This window comes from Physeter macrocephalus, chromosome 3 (assembly GCF_002837175.3).
Source record: "Physeter macrocephalus isolate SW-GA chromosome 3, ASM283717v5, whole genome shotgun sequence".
NCBI classification, from domain to species: Eukaryota; Metazoa; Chordata; class Mammalia; order Artiodactyla; family Physeteridae; genus Physeter; species Physeter macrocephalus.
In genome coordinates, this window is record NC_041216.1 from 4340949 (window position 1) to 4354261 (window position 13313).

Genomic DNA, 13313 nt, shown 5'->3' on the forward strand with positions numbered 1-13313 from the left:
TAAATGGTGTAGCCCTAAAGCCAATAGTTTCTGCAAATAAAATAGTTCAGGATTCTTGGTTCCTTTAGTCTCCTGGATCCTATTAGTCTTTAGGGGCTAAATGAGGATAAGGGCTCCTCAGAGGGAAACAGGAAGGACTAGCCCAGGTGGGTCCCTGAAGGGCAGAATGGCTCCAAGGAAATGATCCTCATGAAAAATAAGTTACCCAATCTCCCTGCCCAAACAAACACACACAAAAATGATGACAGGTTAAGTAGGTTTCACAGCTGAGTTTTCCACACCTGCCAAGAACGTATCCTCCTTATGTGACGGTTACTTTTATGTGTTAACTTGACTGGGCTACAGGATACCCAGACATTTGGTCAAACATTATTCTGGGTGTGTCTATGAATTTTTGGATGACATTAACATTTGAGTTGGTAGACCGAGTCAGCAGATTACTCTGCATAATGAGGGTGGGCCTCATCTAATCAGTTGAAGGCCTGACTAGAGCAAAAAGCCTAAGTAAGCAGAAACTTGGCCTGCCTGACAGTTGGGCTGGGACATAGGCATTTTTCAGCCTCCAGACTCAAACTAAAACATCAGATCTTTCTGGGTCTCAAGCCTGCTGGCTTTTGGACTGGAACTTATACTATTGGTTGTTCTGGTTCTTAGGCCTTCAGACTCAGAGTGGAACTACCCCAGCAGCTCTCCTGGGTCTCCTGCCTGCCAACTGCAGGTCTTAGGACTTCTCAGCCTCCATAAGCACATGAGCCAATTCCTAATAATAAATCTCTCTTTCTCTCTTTCCCTATAGATAGATAGATAGAGATCGATATAGACATAGATATAGATACACACATACTCACATACATCCTATTGGTTCTGTTTCTATTTCTCTGGAGAACCCTGACTATTTTATACAAAGTGTTTTAGGAGATGGAAAAAAGGGAAAGCTACCAAACTCATATTCTAGTATTAGTATGACCTTGACATCAGGCCCAGGCAAGGGCAACTAGAGGTAAGAACATTATAGAACAAGCCTAATTGTAATTATAGATGCAAACATCCTATATAATAAAACAGAAAACAGAATCCATATTGTATAGAAATATAAAAACAGGGACTTCCCTGGTGGTCCAGTGGTTAAGACTCCATGCTCCCAGTGCAGGGGGCCTGGGTTCAATCCCTGGTCAAGGAACTAGATCCCACGTGCCGCAACTAAAGATCCTGCGTGCCGCAACTAAGAGCTGGTGCAGCCAAATAAATAAATAAATAATTTTAAATGTATATAAAAACGCAGAAATACATAGTAGAGTTTAGCCAAAAATGCAAGGATAGTTTAACACAAGGTAACAACTCCTGTATTCTGACCCTTAATATATTAAGAGATAAAAAGCATATGATCACTTTAATAAATGTGTAAAAGTCATTTGATGAAATTAAACACTCATTTTTTTTTAGTTTTAGCAAATTAGGATTAGCATGGTAATACATCAACCTGATAAGGATATTTACCAAATGCCTAGACATCATACTTAAGGGTGAAACTCTAGCATTCTAGCATAAAGATCGAAAATAAGGTAAGAATGCTCTCTAGTCTCAACTTTACTGGCACTTCTAGCGAATGTAATAAAAGAAAAAAAAAAGAGGTTTAGAAAATAGAAAGGAAGAATTACACCATCCTTATATGCATATGATTTATTTTCTTCCTAGTAAATAAAGGAATCTACCTGCAAAGTATTTAATAAGAGTATTTAGCAGGATTGCTGAATACTAGAGCATCCTACATAAATCAGTGACATTCTTATTGAATGCTTACTGGATTAGCAACAGGAAACAAGAAAATATAATCAAAATGTAATCAAAAGCTATTGTTCCAATAGCAACAAAAATTATAAGGGACCTAGGAATACATATACAAAAGATTTCCAGATGTTTTGTCGGGAAATTGTAAAACATTTTTTAAATGTAAAGAAATACAAACCAAACGTACTTTTTAAAAAAATTAATTTATTTTATTTTTGGCTGCACTGGGTCTTTGTTGCTGCACCCGGGCTTTTCTCTCGTTGAGGCGAGCAGGGGCTCCTCTTTGTGGCTTCTCTTATTGCGGAGCACGGGCTCTAGAGCGCAGGCTCAGTAGTTGTGACACACGGACTTAGTTGTTCCGTGGTATGTGGGATCTTCCCAGACTAGGGCTCGAACCCGTGTGCCCTGCATTGGCAGGCGGATTTTTAACCACTGCGCCACCAGGGAAGCCCGCAAATGTACTCTTACCATACGATTTAACAATTGTGCTCCTTGGTATTTACCCACATGAGTTGAAAAGACGTCCATACAAAAACCTGCACCCAGGTGTTTATAGTAGCTTTTTTCATAATTGCCAAAACTTGGAAATGACCAAGATGTCCTTCAGTAGGTGAATGGGTAAACTGTGGTACATAGAGACAATGGAATATTATTTAGCTCTAAAAAGAAATGAGCTGTCGAGCCTTGAAAAGACATGGAGAAAACTTAAATGCATAGTATTACTAAGTGAAAAAAGTTACTTTGGCTACATACTGCATGATTCCAACTATATGATGCTCTGGAAAAGGTACAACTATGAAGGCGGTGAAAGACCAGTGGTTGTAAGGGTTTGCGGGGAGGAGGGTATAGGGAAAGGCAGAGCACAGAGGATTTTTAGGACAGTGGAACTATTCTATATGATATTATCATGGTGGATACATGCCATTAATACATTTGTCAAAGTCCATAAACCGTACAAGACCAAGAGTGAACCCTAATGTAAACTACCTATTTTGGATGGTAATGATGTATCAGGGCAGGTCCATCAATTGTAACAAATGTACCACGCTGGTGTGGGGTGTGCAGACATGCAGGATGTTGGCACTGGAGGAAGCTGTGCATGTAGGGGGAAAGGAGTCAACGAGAGCCCTCTGCACTTTCCACTCAATTTTGCAGTGAACCTAAAATTGGTTTTAAAAATAAAGTCTATTTTTGGACTTCTCTGGTGGCTCACCGGTCAAGAATCCTCCTGCCAATGCAGGGGGCATGGGTTCAAGCCCTGGTCCGGGAAGATCCCACATGCCGCAGAGCAACGAAGCCCGTGCACCACAACTACTGAGCCTGCACTGTAGAGCCTGCGAGCCACAACTGCTGAAGCCCACACGCCACAACTACTGAGCCCACATGCCTAGAGCCCGTACCTGCAACAAGAAAAGCCATCGCAAAGAGAAGCCCACACACCACAACGAAGAGTAGCCCCCGCTTGCTGCAACTAGAGAAAGCAAGCACGCAGCAAGGAAGACCGAACACAGCCAAAAATAAAATAATAAAGTCTATCTTTAAAAGTAAAGGAAGATCTATATAAATGGAAATATATTATTTGTTCATGGATGGGAATACTCATATAGTAATGATGCCAGGTAACCTGCAAGTAAATCTATGATCTCAGAACTATTCCAATAAAAAATCCAATAAGGTTTTTCATGGAACTAGACAAAGTGATTCCAAATCCATATGGAAGTGTAAAGATCCAAGAACAGTCAAGAAAACACCAAAAAGGAAAGGAAAGAAGGAATGAAGGGAGGAAAGGAGGCAAGGGAAACAAAAGAAAATATAACTGGAAATAAAGGAAACACCATTGCAAATTAAAACGGCACAACCATCAGATGGGTAAAAATCAAAGTCGGATAATGACAAGTGTCAGTGGTGAGGACCTGTGGAAACTCACAAGCTGCCTTTGGGAGTGTAATTGATACCACTGACAATATTGTGAAAAGTTGTATTCCCTACAACCCAGCAATTGTATACCCTAGAGAAATTTTCCCCAAGTGTGCCCCAAGAGACTGTCAAGGCCATTCATGGGAGCACCGCTGACAGAAAAACTGTTATCACTGATAATGCCCACTAGTAGAAAAATAAACTATGGCATGTTCCTCCAATAAAATATAATTGAGCAGTTAAAATAAATGAACCAGATTTACATGTATCAATATCATGCTGAGAGAGTAAACAAGGCGCAGAAATGTATCTGCAGTGTGAAAGCACTTAGGAAAATATTTGAAAATCACATTCCATTTTTCTTATTATTGAGTTAAACTTCACATAACAAGATTCACCATTTTAACCATTTTAAAGTGAACATTCAGTGGGTATTATTATATTTGCAGAGTTATGCAACCATTGCCACCATCTAATTCCAGTACATTTTTATCACCCCAAAAAGAAGCTCCGTACGCACTAAGAAGTCACTTGTCACTCCTCCTTCCTCCCCACCCAGCCTCCGGCAATCATTCATCTCTTTTCTGTGTCTATGGATTTGCCTGTAGATATGGACTCACACAATATTTGGCCTTTGGTGTCTGGCTTCTTTCACTGATAATGTTTTCAAGGCTGGTCCGTGTTAGCATGGTAGCACTGCGTTTCTTTTTATTGCTTATTCCATTATATAGACATACCACATTTGTTTATTCGTTCATCAGCTCATGGATATTTGCATTGTTTCCACTTTGGGGCTATTGCGAACAGTGCTACTCTAAACTGCACATTCTGTTTTGTGCCAGAAATAGATTAGAAGGATACACATCAGATTAATAATAACAACGGTGCCTAGGAATGAAAGGGAGGGAGAGGAATTGGACTGGGGAGAGGAAAGGAGTGACCTTCAGCTTTATCTGCGATGTTCTATTTATTTTATATAAAAAAGTCTATCTGAAGCAAAAATGTTAATAGTTGGTTATGCTGGGCGATGAGCACATGGGTGTTGGAATATTATTCTCTGGGCTTTTCTGGAATATTCTTAAATGCTTTAAACTGAAAGACATATTCTGGACCTAAACCCTCCTGCAGCAAAGGTCTGGCATCTGGGGACCGCGGGGGCAAGCACTGGGGGGTGGGGAGAGGCCCAGAGGAAGAGGCCCAGCCCAGGCCCAGGGAGGAGTGGCTGGAGGCTCACGGAAGCCTGGCTCAGAAGCCCCTGACCCTCCCAAATGTCTCTCCTGGGCCCCGCGGGAAGAGGGCTCAGATCTGCTCTCGAAGACCTCACCCTGGTGGCACAGCCAGGAGCAGGGAAGGAGAGAGGCAGGCTGAAACCCCATCTCTCCTTCCTTCTTAGCCATGCTTCTGGAAGGAGTCCCCATGCTCCCCTATCCCATCCCCCATGTCCCCACTTCCCAATCTCCTCCACCCTCCGCTCAGGACCAACTCATTTGTGAGGCCGGCGCACAATGGAAATGTGGAGTCCCTTGTTCAAAGACTGGTGAGGGGCGACGCCTAACTCCACAGAGGCAGCCCCAGCTGGGCGGTGTTAGCATGCAGGAGCCTCTAGGTCACTGGGTTCGTTCATTCTCTCGTGCATTCATGCATTCAGATGGGTGCTTAGTACGAGCCTGGCGTTGTGTTAGGTGCTGGGCTTACAGTGGTGAGCCAGACACATCCAGCTTCAAGACGCTTACCTTCTGGCGGGGGCCTCAGGTTTAATCCCAGACACAAAATAGATCTTCACAAACGGCAGTTTGGAAACACTATGAAGGACAAGGAGGCGGGCCTGACCACGAGATGCCCCCCATGAGAGAGTGACACTGGAGTGGAGATCTGGAGGATGAGTGGAGTTATCTTAGCAAAAGGTGGGGGCAGTGGTGCGGGGCGGAGGCTGGGGAGAACATTTCAGAACATTCCTGGCAGATGAGGGGGTGACATCTTCAAGGACCTGCAGGGCGGTACAGCTAGAGCCAGGGAGGGAGGAGTGAGAGGACCAGATGAGATTGAAGAGGGGCCTTGAGATCGAGCACCCCCTTCATGGGCCTCCAACTGTACTCTCGTTGCCTTAATTCTTTTCTTTAAATTGGCTTCCTTTGTATCCTTACCCTAAGCACAAATATTCGTGACATCAAAGAATTGGTGTACCACATATTTTTCCTAATACACAGTTGAAATAAAAATATGTTCCTCCATGCCCTACCTAACATCATTCCCCTTCCCACCTCAGTTTGGAAAACACCATTTTATCACCAACTCTATCTTAAGAGCCATGGGAAGCCTTTAACAGGATTTCAGCTGTGTGAGGCCGGTGACATGGTCTCATTTACATTTTTTAAAACGAATTCTGGCTGCCCAGTGCAGGGTGTATGGCAGGGGCTCCTGAAGGAGACGTATGAGGGGGCCATTGCTGGCATCCAGGGACGAGCCATGGCGACCTGAAGGGAGAGGGAACCAGCGCTTCCAACCAGCACTCACACGAGCCCCACCCTCCACCCAACCCCAAATCTCCTTTCTTTTATCTCCCTGTGCTGATTCATGGCCTTTCCAGATAAGTAGATTCTTCTGTGATCCTCCCATCTCGGTATCAGCCCCAGGATTCCGGACTATGTGGCCGGTGCACTCATGAGAGCCCAGCTTCCTGGGCCAGTTCCGGCTGATCCCAGTTAGGACTTTTGGGTCACGTCTCATCAGGTCCTGTGGCCTCCAATCCAGCAGCAAAGGCTCCCATGACTGATCACGCTGCTCACGTTCAGGAACTAAGCGGGTTCCATGAAGGTGGGTTTCTGTCACCTATATCCTGATGACTCAGACCCCACCCTTAACCACTGGGCCGCACTGCTTCACTCATCCTCATGCCCCACCCTCTGTAGCCTGCCTCACTCGAAAGCTTTCTGCCTACTGGCAGTCTTGACTCCCTGTCTGCTCATCCTCCCACCCCCACTGCTGCTGCAAAACCATTACTCCTCCACTCTCCTGCGAAACAAAACTGCCCTCCATGCCTCCAGTTCATTAGCTATTTGATGAAGGGGTTGGGGAAGGAGGATGCTCTGTGCCGCCTTGTGCTAAATACCAGGGGTATGATGGTGAGCAAGGTGGACAAGCTGGCACCCCCAGGCGGTGGGGGAGGAGCCCTTTCCAGTACAGCCACGTGAGGAAGGAAAGCGACAGAGCTCTGAGCTGGATTTCGAAAAGGCTGGAGCTCTACCGGAAGGTAGAGGGCAGGGCTATGGGGCAGGAGGAGAGGAGAGCAAAGGCAAGACTTTGGGAAAGTTTTAAGGCATTTAAAGTGTATTCCAAAGGCAAAGAAGAGTTCCTGAAGGGGTTGAGCAAGGGAGGGGCAGGACAGGATTTGCACTTTGGAAAGACAGCTCTGACCTGAGAAGGGGAGGGGTGAGGAGGAGCCCCAGGCTGAGAGCCCAGCAGGAGTGGAAGGGAGGGTCGGTAGGTCTGGAGGTTCTAGTAGGTGGGACCAGGGTCCATGGCTTGGTGTTTGGCTGGAGGTGGCTGGGGCAATGGGGTGCGAAGAGACACCGGCTGATGCCCGTGTCCTTCTGGTTTGTGCAACTAGATGAGTGGGAAGGGGTGGGGGCCGTTGGGCACCTGCTGTGTGCGAGGAACTGAAGATACAGCCTTGCGCAAGACCTCCGGGCCCGCCCCACGGAGTCACAGTCCCGATGAATGGTGCCTTCTAGACCTTCAGGCATTCTGGGAAGGAAGAGCGCCAGGATAGAGAATTGCAGAAGCACCTCCTAGCAAAGGTCCTCTCTTGGAGGAGGAGATACCTGAGCTGAGACCAGGAGAATGAGAAAGGTGCCTGCCAGGAGAAGTCGCAGCTAATGCAAAGGTCCTAAAGGACCAAGAGGCCAGTGCAGCTGGGGCGGATGTAGGAAACTAGGGAGGAGTGCTTCCAGAAGAGTCTGAACAGGAACCCTGTCCTCTCCTCCTAAGGAGGGACCACGGTGGGGGAGTGCCATTTCTCTGTCCCAGGCTAATCCCTACACCAGAGCCCCAGGCCACACCCCCTCCTCATGCCGTGGGGACCTTGTCTCATGATTCTTCGCTCCACCTGGGATCTTCTATTTCTTCCACTGGCTCATCTTCTTCAGTACGAACGAACACCTCCAGGCACCACCATCTTAGGAAGCCTCCCTGGATGGATTTACGGTTTGAAATCCCATCCAGCGAGAACCACCATCACTGTCCTCACCTCTCTGGATCCTCCTTAGTCTCCTTCACTGCCCCTTCAAAGTGGACGCTCCCCAGGGTTTCAATGTCCTACCTGACTTCCTCCATCATACTTATGCTGATGACTTACAATCCTATATGGCCGTTTGTTCACTCAACCAAAATGCAGGGAAACCTACTCCAAGCCAGACGTTGTGCCAGGCATTGGGGATACAAGGGTGGACAAGACAGACATGGTTCCTTGACTTGGTGCAAGTTATAGTCTAGTAAGATGGCCTTACTAGAACTGACAGACAGTGATATGGGATGTGAAGGAAATTGACAGAGTAAAGTGGTGGCCATGCTGCCTTAGACAGGATGGTCATGAAGGGCCTTTTGGGGGAGGTGGTATTTAGGGTGGCACCTAAAGAATGTGAATAAGCCAGGCAGGGAGTCACTGGGGGAAGAGCCTTCCAAGCCCGGGGAGAGCATGTGCAAAGGCCCTGAAATGGGACGGGTTCAAGGAACGAAAAGAAGGGCTGTGTGGCTGGAGCAGCATAAACAAGGCATGAGGTGAAATGAGATTGGGGAGAAGGGTGTCAATTAGCTCGGTTCAGGGCTTTGTAAGTTACAGCAAAGAGTCTGGTATTATTTTAAAAGCAATGAGAAAACTTGAAGGGTTTTATACAGGGGAAAAGATTTTTTATAGTCTACTCTGGCCGCTGTACGAAAAGTGGATTGGAAAAGCAACAAAAACTGGAGCAGGCGGCCAACTGAGAAGCTATGGCATTGGTCCAGGTGAGAAATATTGGCCTGAAACCTCTCTTCTGCGGGGCCACCTGGGCTTGTATACCTAGCTCTTTGCTGGGCATCCTCCCTCCCCACTGAGTCCCCATCTATCCAATACCCTAAGCTGGAAGTCTAGAAGTGTCTTTTTCTCCCTCACCTTCCCTTGCATTTGTAGGGGGAGAAAAATAATTTTCTCTCTATCCTACCGAATTCTGGGCTGAGACCCCTGTAATAAAAGACAGGTTAAAAAGGGAAAAACAAACACGTTTATTAACATGTATACCTCAGGTACACATGGGAGGCACCCAGGGAAAAATGAGTAACTCCCTGAAGTGGTTTAGAGTTCAGGCTTAAATACCATCTTAACAGAGAAAGAAGAGGGGAGATCTAGGCCTTCTAGAAGAGAGAAAATGATTTCTAGGAAAGTGAATGCACCCTTAGAAGATGGGAGATGTAACGGTTTGCGATGAAGTTGATCTGGGTGTGGTGTTGATGTCTAGTGTCTTCTCCTATGATGAGAGTCAATCTTTCCTGGGTGGTGAAATGTCCAGGGAGTGGATTTTTGACAATTCAGTTCCTTCTGGAAGACCTGTCTTTAGGCAGATAAGGGGAGTTCAGAGAAAGCCTCTCCCTGCATTTACTGTTTTTCAGGTGCCTACAGATCAAAATAACCAATACGCCAAAGTAGCATATTCTGCCACCCTTCACATTCCATCACCAACTCCTGTTGATTCTACTTCCTAAATTTCTCTGGGATGCATCCTTTTTTGTTTGTCCTTGCTTTCACTGTCCTCGTTTGAGCTCCATTAAATAGCCTCTTTATGAGTACCCTTTTCCCATCCTTATCAGTTGAATCGAGTACCCCCCTCCCCTGCAAAAAAGCTATGCTGAAGTCCTAACCCCCAGTCATTTCAGAATGTGATCTTGTTTGGAAATAGTTTCATTGCAGATGGAATTAGTTAAGATGAGGTCATGCTGGAATAGGGTGGGCCCCTGATCCAGTAAAGTTGGTGTCCTTATAAGAAGAGGGAAGATGATGTGAAGATGGAAACAGAGGGAGAACGCCATGTGAGGACAGATTTGGAGTGATGCATCTACAAGCCAAAGAACACCAAAGACTGTAGGTGCCACCAGAAGCCAGGAAGAGGCAAAGGTAGATTCCCCTACAGGTTTCAGAGGGAGCCTCCAGAGCTGTGAGACAAAAAATGTCTGTTTTTTCAAGCCACCCGATTTGTGGTACTTTGTTATGGCAGCCCTAGGACACTAATGTACTCACTATTTCAAACTCCATACCAGCCACCCAGGTAGAGGTGGCTCTACCACCTAGGGGATAAAGTCTAGGGATTCTAGGGGTATGGCATGAAAACACTTTAAGATCTGGCCCTCTATCCACATATCCAGTTTTATTTCCTGCCATTCTCATCATTCTGCAAAGTTATCAACATTAAACCACTTATAATTCTCTCAACAGATTTCCTCCTCTGGGCTCTTCGCACAGACTCTACCCAGAATGTCTTCTGCTAAGGGTCCCATTTGCTTTGTAAATACCATTTGCTTGTTTCAAAGCCAGGCTCAGTCAACTCACAAATAAAGACAAGGAAATGCCAATAACCATATGAAAAGACAGTCACCCTATTAGCACCAACAGCACAACAGCAACAAAATACCATTACCTATTAGATTGAGGAAAATATTTAAAATTGATAACATTCAGAGCTGGCAAAGATGCAGGGAACTGGGCCTTTTCATACATTTCTCTTGGGAGACTGAATTACAACAAACTTTTGGAAAACTCTGGTAGTGCCTGTTAAAATTTAAAATACATGTACTCTTTGACCCTTGTAATCCCATTTTTGAGACTCTATCCAGCCAAATTAAAAGCCCTGGTAATTAAGGTCAAGATGTTCATGGCAATATTTTATCATGGCTCCAACCTGAAAACAATGTGTGTGTGTGTCTGTGAGTAGAAAATGTTTGAGCAAATTATGGTTCACCCTCATTGGCAAGGAACAAGTTAGATCTACCTGGGTTGACCTGAGTGCATGCCAGATCACACATGACACAGTGCTAAGTAGATGTACATTTCTATGACCACAGAGAGAAGTATAAAAGAAATCCACAAAACAGTGATTCCGTCGGGGAGAGGGAAATTTGCCTTTATCTTTATTCTCTTCCTCAGAGTTTGGTTTGTTTCAATAAGCAAGCATTGTTCTTTAGTTTGAAAGGAAAAGTAGGTTAGATCAGAAAAAAAGAAAAGGGCCCAGCTGTCGCCTTTTGGAGAGACCCTTTCTGGCCTTTTTAGTTAGTTAATTACACCCCCCCCTTGGACTTACACTATGTCCTCTCCAAGGCATTTATCATGCTGTGATGGAACTTATATGTTTGCATGCCCGCCTCTCATCTATTCATCTCTGCTCCCCATATCCAGCATATAATAGGTGTCAGGCAATTACTGGATAGATGAATAGATGGATGGATGGATGGATGGATGGATGGATGATAATCAAGTTACTTCTCTCTCTTACGATCTGCCCAACATGTTATCTGTACCTAATTTAGAGATCATTATCCATTCATTTCTGGATTTTTGGTTTCTTATGCCTGTGTCATTTCTTTCACTAGACTGCGAGCTACTCAAAGGTAGGGTCTGTGCCTGCTCCATGGTAGCTATTCTTGCAGAACCAAAGCTCTACACGCATGGTTTTATTGAGTTCTCACAACAATTCTTTGTGTGAGACCCTTTTATATATATCCCAGTTTCACTGAGCTATAATTCACAAGGCATACAATTCACCCACTTAAAGTGTGCAATTCAGTTGTCTTGAGTGTATTCACAGAGTTGTACAACCATAATCACAATCAATTCTAGAACATTTTCATCAACCCAGAATGAAACCCCCCATCTGTTAGCAGTCACTCCCCATTTCCTTCCAGGGTCCTCCCACCCCCAGCCCTAGGAACCACCAATTTACTTTCTGTCTCTATGGATTTGCCACTTCTGGACATTTCATGTAAATGGAATCCTACAATATGCTATCTTTTGTGACTGACTCTTTCATTTAGCATGATGTTTTCAAGGTTCATTCATGTTGTAGCATGTACCAGTACATTATTGTTATTGCTATTATTATTATTATTAGCTGACTAACATTGCATTGTATGGATATCATAAGTGCCTGGGGCCTGGGCAGAGCAGAGTGGTGGTGGGTAGGACACAACAGTATGGAGCTTCTACAGCTTTATTGGGGATCTTGATAAAATGCAGATTCTCATTCAGTAGGCAGGGGATGGGGCCTGAGATGCTGCCTTGCTAAGAAGCTCCCAGGTGATATCGAGAGATGCAGAGGATTTCTACCAGAAAGGCAGGGAATTTGGGCTCTTTCTCATACACGGCATCCACGTGGCTTTAACCCTGCTAGCCACCAAGATCACCCCTTTCTGGGTGGGTGAGTTCTTTCCCGACATCAGAGATTTCACATGAGGAGTCAGCATGGTGAGTGAATTAGAGCAAGGGCAGCTGGTTACTTTTGAGGGATGATTTCGTCCAGCTATGAGTGGAGTCTGCTGAGGCTTCCTTCTTTTCTCTGGACCTATTTCTGTGTCAAAGCCAGACTATGGGTCAGGAAGCCAAGCTGCAGCCTGCAGAGCTACCCTGGGCTCTGCAGGCTGCAGCACACACATCCATATTCCTCCTGGGTGTCCATTTCCCTGCTTATGGCCACCAGAATTTCATGACAGGTTCCTGTTCACTGGTGCTCAGACACAGGGTTGCTGAACATACTTCTTGTGGACATGAAAGGATTAGTGTGTGTGAACTGCTTTGTCAACCTCAGGGGTCACCCGCAAGAGGCAGGATTGTTAAGAGTCTGTAGCACATGGTCGGCGTGTTAGTGCTTCGAGAAGCAGACACCAAGATGGGATTAGGTGTGCAAGAGATTTATCAGGAAAATGCCAATGAAAGATAAAGGAGATGGGAGTAGAAGCAAGCAGGGAGAGCCTTCAGACCATGACGTAGATCTGACACCTGGTGGGAGAGTGGGAAGGAAAGATCAGGTAGGAAAATCTTCACACTACAGTGTAGCTTTGAGAGAATCTTGGCCCGGTAGATGGCGAGTCCTAAAGCTGAGGATATCCTGTAGGAGAGACTCATGCTAGGCAGGAATAGGCCGGCACTCATATCTCCTCCATGCTCGTCATTGGCTGTGGCCCCTGCGTGAACACGATGGTGGAGCCAGAGGGGCAGCAGCCGTCAATCAAATACACCCCTACAGCAGGCTTTCTGGAAGGAGTTAGGATGGCACGTTTCCATGGCTCCCAGTGTCCCACCAGCTACCAGGGGTCAAGCCACGGACAAGTCACTCAACCTCCCGAGCCTCAGTTCCCTCATTTGCAAAGTGATGGATGATAGCACTGACTTTCTATGACTGTTGTGAGCATTAAATGAAATGATGTGTGTAAGCCTCGATACATGTCAGTTATCATTATTAGTACAGGCGGACCTTGGAGATACTACAGGGTGGGTTTCAGAGCACTGCAATAAAGCAAATATCGCAGTAAAGCCAGTCACATGAATTTTTTGGTTTCCCAGTGCGTATAAAAGCTATGTTTACACTATA